Genomic DNA, 14,806 nt, shown 5'->3' on the forward strand with positions numbered 1-14,806 from the left:
CCTGGTTTTCCCTGTTCCCATAATAAATTTAATGCTGGGATTCAGTTCATTTTTCAAAATAAGAGATAATAGTGTAAGCCCTCTACTTATTGGGTGAAGGATGGTGCCTCTAACTACACTTGAGTCTTCCCTTCTGATCTGAAATTCCAAACCAAGAGCTCTACCTTCCAACCAAGTGGCTGCAGTCAGTATCCTATCTGCTCCCCTCTGCCTGCCTCTGCACTCATGGATATGTTGGTTCCTTCTTGCCCAGGGCCACATCTCTGCAGCACAGCTGGGCTCATGATCAGCTGAGGTTCATTCAGTCTTCTGGGACTCAAACCCCAATTCCACACACAGGCCAGGAAGTGAAAGTTTCTGTGGTTCCTGCTGAGGCTTAAGTCAGACCCAGCTCTCCCCAGGCCTCCCCACCTCTTGTTTCTAAGAAACTATCCTGGAAGTATTTGCATTTTATCCAACTTAATTCCCTGTCCAGAGTCTTTCTTCAGATCTTTTTGGGTTTGTACTTAGAGGACTTCTATTTTGCCCCAGCTCTTCTTGATTTTTCTGAAGTCTATGTTCACCCTGAAGTTCAAATTTGTTCTATTTGTGGGGGAAATCTGGAAACCTTGAAATTCACTAACCTACTCCACCATCTTCTTAGAATTCTCCATGGCTTATATTCTTATAAATTTAATATAATTCTTTATATCTTTTAGAAGTGAGGTCTTTAACAGAAATACTGGCTGTAAATTTTTCCCCCAGTTTTGCACTTCCCTTCTAATCTTGTTTGTGTTGATTTTGTTTGTGCAAAACCTTTTTAATTTAATGTAATCAAAGTTGTCCACTTTGCATTTCATATTGTTCTCTAGTTCTTTTTTGGTCATAAATTCCTCCCTTCTCCAAAGATCTGATAGTTAAACTGTCTCTTGCTTTACCAAATTTTCTTATAGTGTCACCCTTATGCCTGAATCATGTACAATACAACATAAATGTAAAGGTAATAATGACAAATATATAAAAAGTAGAGGGAAAGTCATTTGGCAAGGAAGTCATTTTAACAGGGAGAAAACAAGGGTATATAAGATATACAAGGTGTAAATATAAAGCTATAAATACAAATTGTTTGCCCTTCATTCCTGAAGAGGACCATGACATCAGGGAGGTGGTACTATGATATGCAAGTGAACTGGATTTAAGCGAGGGAGGATTGTACAAGGTCATCTGCCTCACTTTCCCTTCCCAGATCTATTTATTTATTTATTCATAGTTTTGAGGAACCATGTCTTTCCTGATAAACTAATTTCAGCCACTCCCCCACAAAGAACTATGGGATTGGCAAATAAAGACTGTATTTTATTCCCCTCATTTCTGGGAACAACAGGATAAGTCTGATTGATTCTATCTCGAAAGAGGCCCCCACCATTTTAGATATTTACTACAAACCTAGGATATTCTGATAAAATTGAATACATAGAAATGCATATTTTCATAAAAACAAATCTGACTTTAGCAACTTTTGTGTGACCCCAAGGTTTGTCCACATCTGTCATTTCCTTAGTGCACTAATAGATTTCTTTTCCTTTCAGTCTGGCTACTCATTTTTTGATACTCCTTCCCCCCCCCCCCAGGTTTACAGAGTTTATGGTGCATGAGACTCTCCTTCTCTCTCATGCAGCCGAAGTCAATAATTCCCATGATGATAGTTAAAACTTACAAGTCTTCCATCTTACCAGAAGAAGAAGTTGGTGACTCCCTGATCATCATCCAAGCCATGTAAACAATCAAACAGTCCACCTGGACTCTAAGTAATTTAGTGATATTGTCCAAGAATTAAAGTTATGTCACTCATTCAGAGACATAATGGATAAGCATATGGTAGATATGAGAATGCTAGAAAATATGACCACAAAGACAAATGATCAGAAAAGAAGTTGGTCTAGTCAGTTGTGAAAAAGAAAAGAAAGGGGTAGCTAGGTAGCACAGTGGATAAATCACCAGTCCTGAGGAGGATCTGAGTTCAAGTGTGATCCCAGACACTTAACACTTACTAACTGTGTGACCCTGGGCAAGTTACTTAATAAAATCTGCCTTGCCCCCCCCCCCCAAAAAAAAAGTAAAGGCAAACCAAAATAACAAGTCCATGGACTCTTGGTATTAAAAGAATGTCAAGAGATTTACTCCTCTAGAGGAGAATTAGAGTGAGTGGATTCCCTGTAGAAGATTTATGAAAAGCCATGAGCTTGTTGGGATAGCCATAGGAAAGGTCACCACTCTACCCATTGAAACCGATCCCTCCCATAATAGTGTTGTGTCACAGTTCCCTTTTGATGTCCTGACCTAGTTTCCCCATTGTCCTATTTAATTATTCTGTCTCAGGTTATAATTTTTCCCTCTTAATGTTTGATGAGATAAAAGTCTACCTCAGTTGCTCTGCCCCAAAAGCCCAAGCTATAATCATTCCCTCTTAAATGGTTGATGAAATAAAGGTTTTATATCTTTAGGTTTTAGTCATTCCTTCTTAATGTTTGACAGGATAAAGGTTTATCCATTTTAGATGTCATTAGAGTATTAGTAACCTCTCCAGTACCTACCTCCATTGTGTCATCCTAGGTGCCTCCCCCCATTAGGTTATCCTCATCCAGGTACCTCCCCCATTATGCCATTTTTCTTGTTATCCTATAAAAAAGCTTGCTCTCTGATACTTAGGGCTGGATTCTTTGAGATGATAGTCTCATCCAGCCCAGGGACCAACCATGGATCCATTTGGTCCCAGTATATCTCTCCATTTAATAAACTATTAAATTGGTCTCTAACCTCTGTCTTGCTCAGTTCCTTCAGAATTACAATAGAAGTTATTTTTTTCCCTTACTTCACTGAATTTTAAGGGTAAATAAAGTTGAGAGATCATTTGGTCCCAAGTGATGGACAGATAGAATGAGCCCCTCACCCTTTTCCTGGCCATCCAGAATTTACCTTTCTTTCTAATTTACTAGTATATTTAAGTTTCAGACCCACCCTAAGCTAAGTGTTCATCATACTCCAAAAGCAATAGCAGCCAAGACAAAAAGCAACCATGTTTAGTAGAACAGAAAAACTGCCTTTATTTTTAAGTTGCTGCTATTTTCTTTTATTCAGGAAAACAAAAGAAATGTGTAAGTTGTATAAATAGAATTGTTTTTGGAGGTAGTGGGCTTATTTAAACTCAGCTTTACTCTATGACCTTAATCTCTCTGGGTTTCAGCTTCTTCATCAGCAAGGTCCTTGTGTGTCTAACACAAGCAATTGCTTGTGTCTCTAACACAGCAAATGAGGTGAGCTAGATGACCTTGAACTCAATTGATACTTTTCACCTGACACACCTATTCCTGACTATTTAAAAAAATTCACCTTCTCAATTGCCTTAGTTTAAAAAAATGGCTTCCCAATAAACTGGGAAAATATTTTTACAGTCAAAGGTTCTGATAAAGGCCTTATTTCCAAAATATATAGAGAATTAACTCTAATTTATAAAAAATCAAGCCATTCTCCAATTGAAAAATGGTCAAAGGATATGAACAGACAATTCTCACATGAAGAAATTTAAACTTTCTAGTCATATGAAAAGATGCTCCAAGTCATTATTAATCAGAGAAATGCAAATTAAGATAACTCTAAGATACCACTACCCACCTGTCAGATTGGCTAAGATGACAGGAAAAAATAATGATGGTTGTTGGAGGGGATGTGGGAAAACTGGGACAATGATGCATTGTTGGTGGAGTTGTGAACGAATCCAACCATTTTGGAGAGTAGTTTGGAACTATGCTCAAAAAGTTATCAAACTGTGCATACCCTTTGATCCAGCAGTGTTACTACTGGGCTTATATCCCAAAGAGATTATAAAGAAGGGAAAGGGACCTGTATGTGCACGAATGTTTGTGGCAGCCCTTTTTGTAGTGGCTAGAAACTGGAAACTGAATGGATGTCCATCAGTTGGAGAATGGCTGAATAAATTGTGGTATATGAATATTATGGAATATTACTGTTCTGTAAGAAATGACCAACAGGATGATTTCAGAAAGGCCTGGAGAGACTTACACGAACTGATGCTGAGTGAAATGAGCAGGACCAGGAGATCATTATATACTTCAACAACAATACTATATGATGACCAGTTCTGATGGACCTGGCCATCCTCAGCAACGAGATCAACCAAATCATTTCCAATGGAGCAGTAATGAACTGAACCAGCTATGCCCAGAAAAAGAACTCTGGGAGATGACTAAAAACCATTACATTGAATTCCCAATCCCTATATTTATGCCCACCTGCATTTTTTATTTCCTTCACAAGCTAATTGTACAATATTTCAGAGTCTGATTCTTTTTGTACAGCAAAATAACGGTTTGGTCATGTATACTTATTGTGTATCTAATTTATATTTTAATGTACTTAACATCTACTGGTCATCCTGCCATCTGGGGGAGGGAGTGGGGGGTAAGAGGTGAAAAATTGGAACAAGAGGTTTGGCAATTGTTAATGCTATAAAGTTACCCATGCATATATCCTGTAAATAAAAGGCTATTAAAAAAAAAATGGCTTCCCAGCAAAACAAAAAAGAACAGAAGAGAAACTTTCCAAGTAAGTAAGACTTCATGTTTCCATGTGTATACCAAATTGAAGGTACTTGGGAAGTTTCATTTATATAGTTCAGAAGAGACGTTAGATCGTTTGGATCTTTAGAGTCTCTACCTTATTTCATATCCTCATTTTAGAGCTAAGTAACTAAAGTTTATGGGGCAGCTAGATGATGTAGTGGTTATAGTTCAAAGTATGGTCTGAAGACCCATTTTTCTGAGTTCAGTGTGGCCTCAGACATTTACTAAACCCTATTTGCCTCAGTTTCTCATCTGCAAAATGAACTGGAGAAGGAAAAATAAGTCACTCCAATATCTTCATCAAGAAAACCCCAAATGGGGGCATAGCTTAATAACAACAATAAAATTTAAAGCCATTATAAGGCAAATAACTTGCCCAAAGGCACATAAATAATGAAGATCAGCACTGTTTTAATTGGGATCCATTCAAATCCATTGTTCTTTCCATTATTCCATGGGACAGGTGAGGGCAAGGGTAGCATTTTGCTTTAGGAATTCTACTCTTTACTCTTGGAAGATCCTGAAGTCAGCATGAACTAAATTTACTTCAACTAAACTTTTCTAGTTCCACTTCAGCTTTTGGGGTGGGAGGAAGTAAGCAGTTTTATGAGAATAGGGATTGAACCTCACCAGTTGTGGATAGTGTAATACCTGTCTGCAGATGATTTCTAAGACTGAGGACAAAAAAAGATCTGGAAGGGTTCAAGGTACAAAAATTTTCTGGAGCATTTTGACTAGAAAGAATATTTCAGCAAACAATTAACTTGTGAACATGATGTAGCCTCCGAAAGCCTAGGTGCATTCAAATCTAATTAAGAATTATAAATCAAGTGAATAAGAAGTAGGTCAATGTGTATATTTGAAATGTTAAAAAAAAAAAAAAACACACATATTAAGGTAGGGAGAATCTTCACAATAAGCCTGTTTTAATGCATTAAATCTGCATTAGATCAGTATCCAGAATATGGGGTATAATGGCCTTTCTTCCATAAGGGGAAGCAGGATGGGAATCGGAGATGGTCCACCATTGGGATGGTCTTTAGATTGTGCCCACTCAGATTCTAGCAAGTTTTCCACTTTTTCATCATGGGAAACCTTTGTAAGTCAAGGCATCTCACATTTTCATTTTATATAGAAATATACTTAATCTTAAATCTTTACTTTCCACTCCCTCCCCTTGAGGTCATAGGTGGGATCCATCTGAAGAACTATTAGGAACAATTAGAAAAGAATTGCATGTCTTTTGTAAGTCTTTTTGCATGAGGATGTAAAAATCAAAGGATAAAGAACAGGTAGGAAATATACTTGTAGAGTGTCTATTACATTTTCAGTATTGATCATGGGCTCAAAGGACTAAACTCTGAGTCTGAATCTGTTTTTATGTAGTCCATTCTTTTGTTTCCTTGTTAATAGCTAAGATTGTGGTTTGATTTAATATTTATTAAATATTATTATCTGTATGCTAATGTATACATCTGAATCTGATGTATATTTCATCTGAAAATGAAAAAAGAAGACAGCTAACATTGTCATATGCTTCAAATCAGGCAGGAAGAATGAGTGACAAAAGAGTAATAGGTTTTCATGGTCATTAATAAACTGAAAGGGATCGCCTGTGGTATTAGAAAAGAATTCTGAATGTGGAGTGAAGAAAGACCTGGCTTTTAGGCCTGGCTCTAACATTTATTATTACCTTGGGGCTCATCTACAAAGAGGAAATGATGGTGTCAAAAATATTTTCAATGTCCCATCTCACAGAGTTGTAAGAGGAATACAAAGTAAAGTGCTTTGAGGCCATGAAAAGATTTCTGATGTTAAATGTAACTTGAGTAATCAAGATGGAAATTATATATCTTAAAATAGCATAAAGTAAATTCCATTAAAGGTTAAAGGCATTTATTGGTAGCAAAAAAAAAAAAAAAAAAAAAATGGAGGTAGGGGCTAGACCATTTGCCTGAGAAGTTTGGCAAGAGATAGATTTGGCAAGAAGATTGATGTGGCTTGGACAAATCAAAAGAAATTATTTTTCAGAATAAGAGAGACCTTAGTATATTTATAAGAAGAAAGGAAAATAACAATAAAAATGGAAAGCTGATGATTTTAAAGAAGGTCAAAAGTAAAAAGAGGGAATATTAAAAAGGAAAAAATGGAATTGAATATAACTTCTCCCCATGAGATTAATTTTGAATAGGTTACTGAGTGATCTCTTTACATTTCTTGTTGTAGATATTTTTTTGCAGATTGTCTCCCTCAATAGATTATAAGTTTCATGAGGGTAGGGGCTGTTTTTGACTTTCTTTTTTATCTTAGGTACTTAGCACAATGGCCGACACATTTATACATGCTTGTTGACTTGACAACAACACAATTTTTAAGTGGGAGAACCAGGATTCAAACCTTAGTCTTAGGAATCCAAATTCCAAACCATATTCGAGTTCCAGGTGGGGCAATGCAGATTTTATCAGGGGATGGAGAAAAATAATCTCAAAATTTTATTCACATGGGACAATTCTAATTGGAATCTGAGTCTAAAGAACTATTTTTGGCTTTGATGATAAAGCTACTTTTCGTTTCTCTATATTTTTGTTCTTCCAGAATGACATCCTTTGTTTGGTCAGAGGTTTGGTTTTGCTGGGTTCCCCACTCCCTGACTTCCTCATTCCCTTTGGGTAAAAGCAAATATTTCTTTCTAGGATATCCTTCACATAGTCAATTCATAATTAATCAGTTTTCTCCATAGTTAAGCAAAGATTTCACAAAGCTTTCACTGGAAAGATTTGTTTTCTGTTTATCAAAGACCAACTGAAAAAGCTAATGTCCCGTCCCCTCCTTACCCTTACCCTTTTTCTCAGCTATTTTCTTTAGACAGAGATGAAGATATTAACCTGGGCTTCCAATCACTTCTCACTGAAATGAATAAAAGAAATACTTCATACCTTCTTGGAACTACCAACAGGCTCTTTGGAGAAAATGCTCTAAATTTCCTCCCAGTAAGTCAAGTTTTTCTACTTAATCATAAGATGGTAATGAGGAATGGAAATAAAAAATAGATACTTAATAGAGGAAAATGGAATCTAAGTCTTAGACTAGATTAGTGGTTCTCAAACTTTTGTTCTCAGTATCCCTTTATATTATAAAAATTTGTTGAGAATCTGTCCAAAGAATTTTTGTTTTGTGGATTATATTTATAGATATTTACCATATAGAAATAAAAATTAATTTTGAATTTATAGGCTCTGAAAGGATTTCCCGAGACTCTTGGGATTCTTGGGACCACATTTCCAAAACCACTAAATTATATCAATCCTTTCTCCACTATACCTTGCTGCCTTTGCTTGGATACTATGTTAATAGTATCCTTGGATACTTGGATACTATGGACACTATAGATACTAAAATTACATTTTAATTTGCATGAACATTGGAAGGGGAAAAATGAGGTGGAGTAATATAACTTGCCTCTAAGACCTCTTTTGAATAGGCTACAAATATATGGTTAAGATATGATCTTATTTATTGGGAACATGTATATGTGTATGTATATTTGATAAAATATTAATAATAAAAATGTATTATATATTCCTAAAAATTATAATTTTTTTGTTGCTTTTTAGAAACAGGCCAGAGAAATGTCTGACTTTTTTTCTCCCTTGCTCTCTTCTAGTCCTTTAAAGAATGCTGTAAAAAGTTCTATAACTCACTACTGGAAGTTGTTTGCTTTTCTAAAGAGGCAGAGATCATCAGAAAACGCATAAATGCTTGGGTAAAAAAGAAGACCAGAGGTAATAAATTTATCTTTTTATGTTGCCTATTAGTTATTTTTTCAGGAATATCCATATTGGTTGCTGCATCTTTATAGAACTACAAAACCTTAGAGGCTTTCTGGTCCTAATTGCATCTCACCAAGCATCTCTTTCTTAACAGACTGCAAAGGATCATCTCAATTTTCCTTGAAAGGAACACTTTATCCTATGAAGTGGCCCATTCCATTTTCATAATCCTTAAAAAAAAGTCATCATTAAAAAGAACTCCAAAATATTTCTGTATTTTTTTTTTTTAACCCTAGTATGGGCTTACATTTTTCATCCACATTACAGACATCTAATGGTTTCTGGCACTACCAGTGATCAAATATAGTGAGACCAGTATAGAATCCTAGAAGCTCTGCCATATTTTCCTATCCTGTTTTACCACAGTTATTTCTTTAAACACTGATACTCATGTCATGTCCTCTATTCCAGGCAACCTAATGCTGAAGTACTGGTGTACAATCATCCCTTTCCCATTTTCTAAATTACCTTTTTGGAACTGTACTGGGGTATAGCCTATATTCTTGTACTGCTTTTTAGTCACAGAATGTGAAAAAAAAATTCTATCTTGTTTGAGAGGCTTTAAAAAAGCCTTTTAAAAATTAGGAAACTAAAATCTAAGAAAGATACTTCAATTTTGCCAATGTCTAATTTTATCTTTCACTAGAAGAGAAGAGATAGAAAAAGTACCTGGAAATAGATAACTGACTTCAGAGACTGGATGCTTCTTTTATAGGAGAGAGGCTAAGACCTTGAAATCCACAATCAAAGAAAAATATTCAAGATAGGTCTAAAGCAGTTATCCCATGAGAAGTCAGAGAATGGGGGGGGGGGGAGGGGAAGAGAAAGAAAACAAGAGGGGGGATAGGAGGACAGAGAGAGAGAGAAAGAGAGAGAGAATGAGTGTGTTATGAGATATCGTTCCACCTATAACTGATCTTGGCTCTAAAGAGAAAGGGAAAAGCAAGCAAATAAGCATTTATATAGCATTTACTATGTCAGGCATTCTGCTGAGTACTTTAAAAATATCTTATTTGATCCTCACAACAGTCCTACAAAATAAGTGTTGCTATTATACCCATTTTACAGTCAAAGAGAAGCAAAGATTAAATAATTTGCTCAACCTTACATCTAACAAGTCTCTGAGTTGAAATCAAAACTTATGTTTTTTTGGGTTTCAGAAAACAGAAAATTTTCCACATGTTTCAGACTAAATCTACACTTCACAAATTCTTAAAATGTTATATTTTTCTTTCTTGCCCCTTGTCCCTCCAGCCAATCTTAAAGGTATTTCATTCCTAAGGAAGATTCTTTTCCTTTGCAATGAAAGTGATCTCTCTCTTTTTGAGCAAATTCATTCAAAATTTTTCTATTGAATCTTATATTTTTCTTCTTTTGATCTCTGCTTAAGGAATGAAAGTGGTCTTGTGACAAAACAAAGTTCTGGCAACAATAAATATTTGGGAAGATGAACAGGAGTAAGATTTTTGGAATCCTAAAATAATTCTAGGCCTAATTCAATGGAACTTGAGAATGTCAGACTTAACCATTTGAGGATGACTTAAAAGGGAGAGATCATGAATTTTCATAGCCAGACAATTTTCAACTGATATTGCTAAGATTGCAAGAAAAGTATGAGGCTGAAGAAGCATCATCACACATTTCTAGGTCCAAATCTTCTAATAAGACCCCCGTTCTCTAGACTTTCATTAACCAAGGCAATGATTCTAACAATTAAAAATAGACCTGAGAGAATGATGGGGCAAAGATGATATTGCCAATCTATCTTTCATGCTTTCTAAAGCGAACAATAATATTTGGATTTATCAAAGAACACAACAAAAATTAACTAAATAAAAATTAACTGGATAATAGAGAAAGTATAAGTAAGAGATTATCTGGGAAAATATCAACACATGAAGTCAACATTGTGTCAAAAATAGCAGTAGTCTTTTCACTTGTCACTTTTTAGAACAAGTTGAGATCATTGAGGGAGAGAAGGTAAAGTACTTTCCATACCTGAGGAAAATTACTTCAATTTTCTGGACCTCATTCCTGCTATTTGTAAAGTGAGAGCATTGATGAGAACTCCCTGCTCTAAATCTATTAATTCTAGGATCTTTTTATTGCCATTACCAGATGGTGGCTTTATCTGTCAATGAAATGATAGATCCAGTTGCTAAAGTAAACTCCTTCTGCCAAGAAAGATCAACACATAATCTGCAAGATAGAATGTTAAAGAATTACCTATGGGATTGAGAAGTTAAGGAGTTTACCAGATGGTATATATCAGAGATAGGACTCAAACTCCAAGATTGCCTTTCTATTCTTTACACTATGTTGTCAGAGGATGTTTTCTCCTGAACTTCAAGAATTTTTATATCGCAACAGAAAACCTTTTCCCCTGTGCGTTTATATTTATTTAAATATAGTTCCACAGGATAGTAATGGTTATATTTTAAGAGTTGAAAGCATTGGACATGATTTGGAGAGAAAGAGGCAAAGACAATATCCAGCATAGTGTATTTGACAAATATACCAAAAATCGCAATTGATCCTGGGGAGGCAATAACTTTCTAGATATACAGTACAAAGAGAATGAACATATGAGGTCACATAGTCGGCGTGATTTTGGGATTTTCAATTCTTTTCTACAGGTTGAAAAAGAGCTTACCTATGAAACATTTATAACCTGGACAAAGCCAGAAATAATAGCCTTGATGGAATTTCTTAGCAAACCATTGTTCGTCCCCAGAGTCAAGATTGAGGAGTCTTGTGACATAGTTCATATTCTCTGCAGTTTGGGAATGTCTGATGCCTTTCATTAGGATAAGGCTGACTTTTCTGGACTGTCAATACTCAAATTTTTGTTATCTATTAAGTGTTTTTCACACATCTTCCCTGGAATTCAATGAAGAAGGTATCCAAGCATCTGCTGCCACTGTAGCATCAGAGATATCAGGAACTAGAAAAGAAGGAGAAGAAGGACTTGAGACATCTAGTTTCTTTCTTTCTTTCTTTTTTTAATCTGGAGCCATAAAATTAAGAGCATTCTGTTCCGTGGCAGAGTTTCTACTCCCTGAAGAGATACAATCACTTTCCCAATAACATTGCTACTTCTACACTTGCCACTCTCCCTAGTTAAGGGATGAACAAGAATGCTATATGTGTATGCAATTCGTGGTATTATTATCAATGCAGCATAGTAGGAAAGAAAAATTAGTAAAGCACTTCATTAGGAAATATTTCACATGGACTATACAATTCTATACATTTTTGTCCTTAATAAAATATACCTACGTACTGGCAGACTCTAGGGTCAAGGTCAGGAGTATGAAAACAGGTTGGAAAGGAAAAAGTCTGTGCTAGGGTCACTTGGATAGGAGGGTCTAAGGTTATTAGCAAATATATTTCCCCCTTTTTTATGCTCTTCCTAATAGGCAATACTTTTATAAAATCCTTGTTGGATGATCACAAGTCAAAACAATCTGGCAAATGCCACTATTTTGAGCATCTGAACCTATGTTCTCTCAAGATTAAATGACAGAGCTATACTATATATGCTGTGTGTGATTGTGAGTTATATACTTTCAGCAGCAAGAAAGAGAATCTAATTTTTCCTGGGAAGCCTTATAAGATTTTGCTTAAAGGAACTACTGACAGTAAACTTGACTCACAACTAGTTAGGTAAAACAGAAAAAGAAAATAATAAACATACATTTATTCATATATAATAAATATGTATGTGTGCATATAAATATGTGCATTTAAGTATATATAAATAGAAATGTGTATGTCCAGGTAGTTAATAAGCATTTAAGTGCCCATTATATAGGCCAGGCACTAAGTTAAATGCTAAGAATACAAAGAAAGATAAAAGACAATCCTCGATCTGAAGGAGCTCACAGTCTAAATGGGGGGGAGATCATGCAAACAACTATGTATACATTCAAGATATGTATGAAATAAGTTGGAGATTATCAACAGAAGGAAGGCACTAGCATTAATGGATATTGGCAACTACTTCTTGAAGAATATGGGTAGGTATTTGTAATTTAAAGGATTTCAGGCAGTGGAGATGGAGAGAAGGAAATTTCCAGACATAGGTGACAGCAAAAATGAGAGCAGAATATATTCTGTGTATAAGAACAAAGAGACTAGTGTCACTAAATCATAATATGTAGAAGAGAGCAAACTATAAGCAGACTAGACTAGGTTATACAGGGCTTTGAAAACACAACAAAAATTGATTTGATATTTGATCCTAAAAGTGATAGAAAACTACTACAGTTGGCTGAATCATAAGGAGGAAAAGGTTATAGCATGAGACCTATGCTTTAAGATAAGTAGAGGACTGACTGAAGAAAGTACAGATTTTTAGACAGGGAAACTAATAATTTGACTATTACAATTCTCTAGGTTTGAGGTGAGAAATTGTCAGCAAGAAAGTTACAGTAATGTGTTAGAGATTACATAGTACGACTATATTGGATTTATAGCAGGAATATAGGATTAGTTCAGTATTAAAACTATAAACAAACAAGAAAAGGCATATAAATGTATCAATAGGCATATAAAATTTTTATGTATTCTTGTTTTTTAAATTTGTTCACACTAGAAAATATTGGAATAAATGTTAAGTAGTTTATATTTATAATAAAGAATTAGCATTATATATAATGGCGATAAACTGGAATCAAATGCAATGCTATATCAATGTCCATTGTCACCACTTCTATTTTATATATTGTTAGAAATGTTATCTATACTAAATAAGAAGGAAAAAGAAATTAAATGAATAAGTAAAGGCAGAAAAGAAATAAAATTATCACTTTTTACAGCTAATGATAGGGTACTTGAAGAACTCTAAAGAGTTAACTAAAATTAATTGAAAGAATAACTTTATCAAAGTAAGAGACTACATATAACAAACATTCACAGTCAGCATTTCTTCATATTACCAGTAAAACTCAGCAGCAAGAGAGAAATTTCATTTAAAATAACTAAGAAATGTATAAGTTACTTGGGAATCTATTAAAAATACAAAGGAAATATAAGAATACAAAAGTAAAACATGTACAGAAATACATACCTAATAACTGGAAGAATATTGAATTTTTTTGTGGGTAAGGTAAGAATGAGGCATCTAAGTGGCATTGTGGATAGAACACTGAGTCTGGAGTTGGGAAGTATTGAGTTCACATCCAACCTCCAACATTTGTTATCTATATGATCTTGGACAACTCACTTCATCTCTATTTTCCTCACTTTCCTCATTTGTAAAATGGGATTATCTGAATCATTGCCTCGAATTGATCTTGTAGAGAAGGAAATGCAAACTACTCCATTATCTTTGCCAAGAAGACCCCACAGGGGTCAAAAAGGATCAGACATGGTAATGACTGAACAATAACAAGCTGAGACAACAAAACAATTTTTAAATTTATATACTTATTCAGTGTCATACTAATCAAATATCCCATTGATTAACTTATAAAACTTAAGTAAAAATAATGAAATTCACTACGAGGGATAAAAGATCAAGGAAAATCTAAAGGAAAAGAAAAATTTTTAAATATGAAGAAAGGGAACCCAAGTCTATAAAGAATCTATAAATAGAGGAAGGATTCATGACCAAAGGATAGAGGAAAATGCAAAACATAAAATGGATAATTTTGATTAATAAAATTTAAAAGTTTTTGCATAATTACAATGCAGCTAAAACTAGAAACAAAAACATTCATTTGGAGGGGGGGAGGTGTGGGAATTTGCATCAAGTTTCTCTGGAAAAAAAAATTTCATTCCTAAGATATATAAAAGACTCATTCAAATGTATAAGAATAAAGACCATTCCTCAGTTAAAAAATGTTCAAAGGATATGAGTAAACAGTTCTTAAAAAAATAAAAGAAATTAAAATATCTCTAGCCATAATGAAAAGAAAGTCTAAATCACTAATAATTAGAGAAGAGCAAATTCAAACAACTCTGAGGTTCCATTTCATACCTATTAGATTGACAAAAAAGACAAAAGAAAAAAAGACAGATGACAATACATTGATTCATTGTTGATGAAGTTACTCTGCCATTGTGGAAAGCAATTTAGAACTATAAATTACTAAACAAAAGAGGGAAAAGTCCTTATGTTTTAATGAATTTGTAGAACTTATTTTTGTAGTTACAAAGAATTGGTAATTAAATGACTGAACAAATTATGTCATTTGAATGCAATAGTATCTAATTGTGCTATAAAGAAATAAAAGAAAATATAGTTTCAGAAAAATGTGGGAATACTTGAATGAACTAATGCAGAGTGAAGTAAGTAGAACCGAAAACAATTTGTACTATAATATCCATTATAAAAACAATTCTGAATTACTT

General features: G+C 34.4%; 1 pseudogene; it reads left to right on the top strand.

Moving 5' to 3' along the window:
- Positions 1-1,678: 1,678 nt before the first annotated feature.
- LOC116420582 lies at positions 1,679-12,010 on the top strand (annotated as a pseudogene).
- Positions 12,011-14,806: the final 2,796 nt, after the last annotated feature.

Source organism: Sarcophilus harrisii, chromosome 1 (genome assembly GCF_902635505.1).
Source record: "Sarcophilus harrisii chromosome 1, mSarHar1.11, whole genome shotgun sequence".
Taxonomy (NCBI): Eukaryota; Metazoa; Chordata; class Mammalia; order Dasyuromorphia; family Dasyuridae; genus Sarcophilus; species Sarcophilus harrisii.